Source organism: Oreochromis niloticus, unplaced genomic scaffold (genome assembly GCF_001858045.2).
Source record: "Oreochromis niloticus isolate F11D_XX unplaced genomic scaffold, O_niloticus_UMD_NMBU tig00002926_pilon, whole genome shotgun sequence".
Lineage (NCBI taxonomy): Eukaryota > Metazoa > Chordata > Actinopteri > Cichliformes > Cichlidae > Oreochromis > Oreochromis niloticus.
The window spans coordinates 6,618-14,131 of NW_020327742.1; the positions used below are offsets into that span (position 1 = coordinate 6,618).

The 7,514-nt window shown below is 38.7% G+C and overlaps 1 long non-coding RNA gene across 1 annotated transcript; it reads right to left on the reverse strand.

Moving 5' to 3' along the window:
- Positions 1–4,213: 4,213 nt before the first annotated feature.
- On the reverse strand, positions 4,214–7,138 carry LOC112845080 (uncharacterized). The gene is made up of 3 exons (XR_003217885.1): positions 7,108–7,138; positions 6,052–6,078; positions 4,214–4,348 (listed from the first exon to the last, which is right to left on the reverse strand). It is a non-coding gene; the product is annotated as an uncharacterized LOC112845080 (long non-coding RNA).
- Positions 7,139–7,514: the final 376 nt, after the last annotated feature.

The following is a 7,514-nucleotide window of genomic DNA, read 5'->3' on the forward strand; positions in this document are numbered from 1 at the left end:
TGCTTTTTACATCCAACACAAAAACTGCAGTCGTGGTGCTTTTGATTGTACTCAGAACTTGGAAATTCTGCCTTCTGAATAGGAAGATGTGGGTAACACCAGACTGCAGATGAGCTGCATACAGAGCTGGACTGGGACAAAACAATCGTCCCGGGCATTTTGACTAGAGACCGGCCCACCATTATAGGAAAAATCATAAAGCCTTTGAATGAAAACAAACACTGTTGTGACAGTGATGTACACTGTTCTGATGGTATATATGTATCAATCTATCAATCGTTTGTTGTAAGACTCAGATAATTATTTTTTTAAAAGCGAGACATTTTAAATGAGAATAATAAAGAAAACTATTTCCTTGTGCCCCCCTTTCCCTGTTAATGCCCTACCTGCCCCCTGGCAACACTTTGCTAGACCCGCCCCTGCACAGTTACCAGCTGTCAGCTACATAGAAAAGCATCCTGGTGTTATTTGTCTCTCAGAAACAGCTCATAACTTCCCTTCAACTCATCCATGTCACCTAAAAGGTAAACCTGTTTCTCCATCACCTGTTCAGCTCTGATGATTCAGTAAGGACATCTCCTGGTTTCATCTGCATGTTTCCCTCTCACCACATATCCAAACCGATATCATGACCAGCAGCTTTACAGCTGTGGCTCCAGCAAACATCAGCTGATACTAGAAATTAATATTAAATAAATTCTAACAACAGCTGATCAAGCTTAAACGTGCTGCTGTTGTTTAGCGCGACATCCGCTGCTTTCCTCTTTCTGGTGCAAAGTGGGCGATAAATAAACAAGAGAGAAAAGCCGATCAGCTGATCATTGATCAGTTTCATGATTGAAGTAGAAACAGGAGAGAATGAGAGAAGAAGAGGCAGCTGTGCAGCTTCAGCTTTGTGTCTTTTTCATTGTAGCTGAAGTCCGGGACAAACTGTGTTCCTTTTCACCTCAGTACGAAACGCGTAATATTTTCTCTGAATACCAGACGATTCTGTTTTTACGGGACGGTTGGCAACTCTAATAATTAACCGTATGAACAAAATAAAGTTCAACATCAGTAACATAGCACCCACCCAGCTGTATAGAAACTCCGTCATGCTAGCTAGCACGCAGTACGAAAATGTCAGCATACCGAAAATAAACTCCACCTAAACTTGGTTTATATCTGACTCCGATAGACTGCAGGTCATAACTTATTACCTGAAGTTCAGTTCATCTGACACTCGGACCGGCGGCCGCTTCGGGTCTCTCCTCTTGCCTCCCTTTTCCTTCATCCACCTGCTGGCCTCCACCACTTGCTAATGTTATTGAATCTGTGGAAGCTCCGCGATATCCTCCACACGAAGTAACGAGTAACGAGCCTATCTAAATCCCAGTAACGAGTAACGCGTTCCTGGTTTGGCATAATAACTAGTTACCGTGCTCGTTACCACAATAATAACGTAGTTACTGTAACGCGTTACTTAATAACACGTTAGTCCCAACACTGATGGTGAGGGAAGCAGCTTCAGGTTCCTTCAGCAGGTTCAACAAAGGTCTGAGTTTGGCTTTTGCAGCTTCAGTGTCTGAATCCTCATCCTGTCTCACAATCATTGTTCTTGTGGCTGGTGGTTTTGGAAACCCAAATCTACAACCAGAGTTCACACTCTTAAAGCATGTCTTTGTGTGGTTTGTGCTGTGCTTTTGTAGTTCAGTGACTTTTTTGTGCAGTTCAGGTTGTTTTTCTGGATCAGGGAGTTGAGCTGAGATGTATCTGTCCACAAAGTCACAGACAGTTTGGTCGTCATCCACATCTACTTCCACCTTTTCTCGAATCCACAGCAACATGTGTATATGCGGACTACCTCTGTGCTGGAACTCAACTCTGTAAAAGTAATCAATGATTTCACCAAGGGGCTGTGCAGGAGAAAAAAGCAAATCTCTGAACAAGGCATCAACATTCGCATCGTGGTCTTAGAATTTCACACTTTTCTGACCAGTCCAGGGCTTCAAAATCAACCTCTTCACCTTGCTGTCTCTTTATTGCTTGAATCACTTCAGGCCATCTCATCTCAGCAGCAGAGAACGTGACAAAGAACTGAGGTGTTCCTATTTGATGAAGCATACTGAATAAATCTCTGGTAGTTTTCTGCCAGTAAGCTGGAGTTCCTCTGAGTGGCTGCATAAATCTGATTGCATCTTTATTTCTTACCAGCTTCTCTACTTCTGTCTTACTTTGTAACATTCCTGATGTGATTTTCCGTCCATCTTTCCTTAGCTGTATTGTCATGCTGGAATTAGCCAAGTGTATTTCAGTGACAAACTGTGAGAAAAACAGGTAATTTGTATCTTTAGCAAATCTTGCATCAATGTTGAAAAGCCTTGACTTGAAGTAAGCACTTGGTGTCAGTTTAAGACGTCTCTTTTCATCCATTGTGGGTGTGGGTCAAAGTATGCGTATTCACCAGAAGTCAGCCTGCAAACTGCGATGACCCATGACTAGCAAAGCATAGCGAATGTCTGGAATCAAACACTGTAATCCCTGTTCAAGGCTCGGAAGATGATCTGTACCATCGAATGTGCCATAACGAGCACACTGCGACATGTCCACTTGATACTCGTGTCTGCGGCTGGTGACCACTGTGGGAAGCTCATCGCAGGCTAGAAACACGCTGTTCACAAACCTCTTTCTGGCACACGGTTAAGATCTGCTCTGGTTATGAATTCATCCTCGTGTAAGAATGACAGGAAAACCAACTGTTAGCCATGCATTGCTGATTCCGGTACTTTCCATACTTAGGAGAGGCCTGGCTTCGGGATGCACAGATGCTACTCACTCGTGGATGACTTTCAGTGTTTGCAACTTTTACATGAGACGGTCCTGGAGCTTCTCCATCATGCTGTGTTTGTACAGTTACCTGGGGTTCAATATGGATTACCTGCATAACTTCAGGCTCCGGGACAGACACTAACCACATCTGCATAAGACACTGTGGCTGTCTGAACACTGCTCTGCACTTCTGTGCTGGAAAAAGTTGAAACACACACGTTCACCTGCTCACTGCTCTGAGAAACATTTACCTGTTCTTTCTCCTTCTGACGTCTAAGCTTCTGGGACTGCGACCTTTGACCTTTTCTTGGCATTTTGCTGAAGTACAACCTGGAGCTTATATGTATTTATACACAAATGTAAACAAAACTCAACCTTGAAACACAGAAAAACGTATAACTCTTTAAGTTACTATTAAATCTGAGAAATATACTATTATACTACTTTAAAATGTTCTTATGAATGAAAAGCTGATTTGTACTACAAACTCAAAATAAAAGATATTCAAAGTTCTCTTGAAACAATTTGGTCCGTTTTATTGTAGCTTTTTAGAAACTGTATAATTTTACTTATATTTTTTAACCCGACTGGTAAATAATTACAACTCCTGTAAATTGATATGCAGAATAAATCTCAACAATCAACAGGCTATAATAAAAGTCTTAGCTCTTAAGGGAGTTTATGTAAATCTTTCAGATATCTAAAATTTAAATCAAATATATGGAGCTGTGGTGGTGTGATGATCAGATGACAGGCGATGAGGATTCTTCAGCTGGATTTTCTGCAGCAGTCAGGAAACAGGAACTCTGGGTCCTCAGGCAGCTTCTCGATGATACTAACTGATGATGATACTACTTACACTGAGTGACAAAAATGGGTTTGTCCTTAAATAATAATAGTATAAACTTGCAGTCAACTGTTATAGCCAACAAAACAGACTAGCAAAATGTATTTGGATCCCATTTCTTATTTATGTGAATGTATTTATCTGAATGTATGTATTACAAAATAACCAGATTATCTTATTACAAATAAACTTTTAAAAAGGTGATATTTTATATAATTTATCAAAGAAAGCCAAACTATCACTGTTAATTCCAAAGTGTAATGCAAAATTAAAATGTAGGGTTGTGTAAGTAGTTTCTACTATAAGTTGTACTGTACTGTACTGTACTGTATATTCAACTTTCTACTTGTAATTTCCAGCAAAATGACTGGAGGTGAGAGAGTCTAACAACAGGAAAGAAGGAGCAGTGAGAGCAGAGATCTCTCAGAATTCTGTAACAGATAGATGAAGTACTGGTAACTTCAATTTCCCAAAAACTGGGACCAGTCAAAGCTTGATTATTCCAGACAAAACTTGATTCCAGTCAAAACTTGATCTCAGTCAAAACGTGATTTTGGTAAATTAGATAGAGCTCTTGGGATAGAGTGATACAAGATAGAATGGCTTGTCAAAATAGATAGAGTGGGGAGAGTGATAGGACAGACTGAATTGCTTGTTAATGATAGAGGGAGAGGGCTTTCTGCAACAGGTCACCTGTAAGACACAAAGGGACTGGAATTAGACATATTTCCAATAAAGCTGACTTTACTGTATTTTTCAGACAATAAGGCACACTTAAAATCCTTTCATTTTCTCAAAAATAGACAGTGCGCCTTATGTATTCATTCTGGCTGTGCTTACTGACTTCAAACCAATTCTATGTTGGACACGGCGCTGCAAGATTTTTCAAAATGTTGTAGTACAACTTTGGTAAGCTACCGTAGCTAGGAGCCTCGCGGTGTAATTCGCACTGTGCTTCAACATAATATTAGGTTTCAAACTCATGAAGAATTTGATGGATTTGTGGAAGAGGAATAAACTGAAAAAGTGAGTGTATCGTTCTGTATTTTATGTGTTACAACTGAACAATGTTGCGAGTTATTGTGAATGAGTTGAACACAGCTTGACTTATCTGGCTGTTTCGTTTGGCTTAATGTACCTTATGTTTAAAAAACAGACCCGTTCATAATCTGAAAAATACAGTGCATATTGGACTGAACTGAATGACAATGTTTAACAAATGGTGGTGGAACTGATATAAGGACACTTTTGCATTCTGTTAACACTATAAAAACAAACAGAGTGTATTGACTGAAATCAAGATGTGCTGCAACAGTTCCTGTAAATATTATATGGTCCAAAAAACCTACACACTGACATTAGAGCAGTCAGTTTCAGGCTTCCTGTTCTACATTAAGTTTACATCCAGTCAACTCAAATTTATTGATTGACTGACCAAACTGAACACCAATCCTTTCTCACATTTGCCTAAAAACATCTGATGATCACAAGAGCTGTGCTGACTCACTGCACTAAACTGAGTCTCCTATAGTGAGAGACGAATTTCAGAAAAACACCAGCGTTTAAGTCAAACATGATGCTGTTACTGTGATGGTCCAGAGTTCCTTTACTACTTCAGGACCTGCATCATGCCGTCAGGTCCTGAGCTTCAGTTTAATCATACTTGGGATTCACAGCAGGAAACTGATCTAAAGCAAACAAGCAAGTCCAACTCTGAGTTTGACACCCCTGGTCTACACCAAGAGTTTCATTTTATTCAAATACACAGTGGGCCAAAATCCAAAAGTGGAACAAGGTCGCGGGCTAACATTAATATTTATTGAAAAAAAGATCTTCCTCCAGATTTAAGAATGAATCTCTTCTTATGGACTCAAACAAGTTTTGCTGAAAAACTGAATATGGAACAAGCAAAGCTTAATACTAAACAATATAATACCAGTAGGCCAGCTCTAATAATAATTTAGTATGGCTTCGCGGGCCAAATGTAATTAGGCGGCCAGAGTTTGACACCTATGGTGTAGACTAATCAGAGTCTGTACTTTAATGAAATTGAGAACTTTACATGACTTGAAACCTTATATTGGACCTTAATGAAAACAATTCTGAAAGTAGAGTGGACAAAATCCCCGCCCCAGTAAATGCTTAATGGTACTTGTTGCTATCAGGGCCTCCACAGCTGGGTATTAGACAGCAACATGATTTACATTAGGCCAGGTTGTTCTGGTTTGATTTTCTGTGCTTCATAAATGAAATCATCACTGTCAAACTGTTTTTTTCTATTTATCCAGGTTATCCTTGTTAGATGATTTGAAACATTTAAATGTGACAAAAAAACATAAACAAATAAATCTGCAAGGAAGAAAGACTGCAAGGACCTCAGACAAACCTTTACTTACCAGATTTGAGACGATCAGATCAGCAGTCTAAAGAAAGGAAACAATACATCAGATCACTGTGTAATGACTGTTGAGCCTCTTCACACACAATCCAATTTACTGTGACATAGAATAACTAGTAAAATCCTCAATTTCTTCAGGCCTTTATGAACATTAGTTGCAGAGTCTCACATGGCTATAACGTGTAATAAAGCATTCATACTACAGAAGTGCAAAGAATAGGCACCAATATTTGTTGGCACAAATGCAGGATATACCAAATATTTCCAACACAGAAGCTTTGTGGCTCAACATTTTCAAACAGAAGTCAGTTGTAATAAAATGTGAAGAACCACAACTTTAATGTCATTTCAGGTTAAAAACATTGAATACAAAGTAATTGTTTAAATCAGAAGCAACAGGAAACCTCATCAGGTTTTAGTCTATGTTACACCAACAACAGTGGCGCACAATTTTTTTCTATTGAAATTAAAATTTCTTAAAATATTACAATAAAAAGTCCTTCCATTGTACCTGTTGCTCGGAATATTTATGTGTTTTTCAGTATGTCCCTTTTTGGCAACATTTAGATTTAATTTTAAAACACTGGCTTTAATATACCTACTCACACTTTAGATTTTCTTACTTTTATTATCACTTAAGGGTAAAAGTATCACTTGTTGTCACTCAGGCAAAATACTTCTAGTGTTTGACTTCATGCTAATTCATAAGTGGAAGATGAGAGACACTAAAAATCGATAGCTGTGTTGCTCTTAACTGTTTAAGTTACCACCTATACTGACTCACACAAAGCACTTTCATAGTATGGTTCGCTACATAACCCCATAAGGATTATGTAGCATAAGGAGAAATTGAACAAGTGTATGCAAACATCTCTGACATTTAGCTATATTTGGACTTGATAAGCCATCAAAAATTAAATTTAGACATAAATGATGCTATTAAACGTCAGGGACAGTCAGCAGTCCTGTGTGGGGGCGCTGCTGCTACAGTTATAATCCTGACTGTCTTTTGGCCATGTTAAAATACTAAACATTACCATCACTGTCTACTTACCAGAAAAGGCAAAACCAAAGATCTGTTCACTCTATAGCAAAAGACAAAGAACAAAAATACAGAATGAGACAACTCAAATCAACATCAGAGCAATACTGCATCACTCTCTCAGTCAGATATATTCAGGAAAATCTTGATTACCACAGCTGGAATACATGCAACAGCTCTCTCCGTTTTCTTTTTTTTCTCTACACCCTAATAAAGATCACCCTCTTCATGAAGGTAATATGTGGTTTTATCCATTTGCAATAAACTCACAAGTTTGTAGTCATGTAATGCCTACAATTAGGTTCGATTACATAACAGAGTAGATATCATAACCAATGATTTGCTACACCTAGAAATGCCACACTTTATCAAATGGTGACATCACAATTTAAAGCAGGCACCAATCACAAATGATAGCT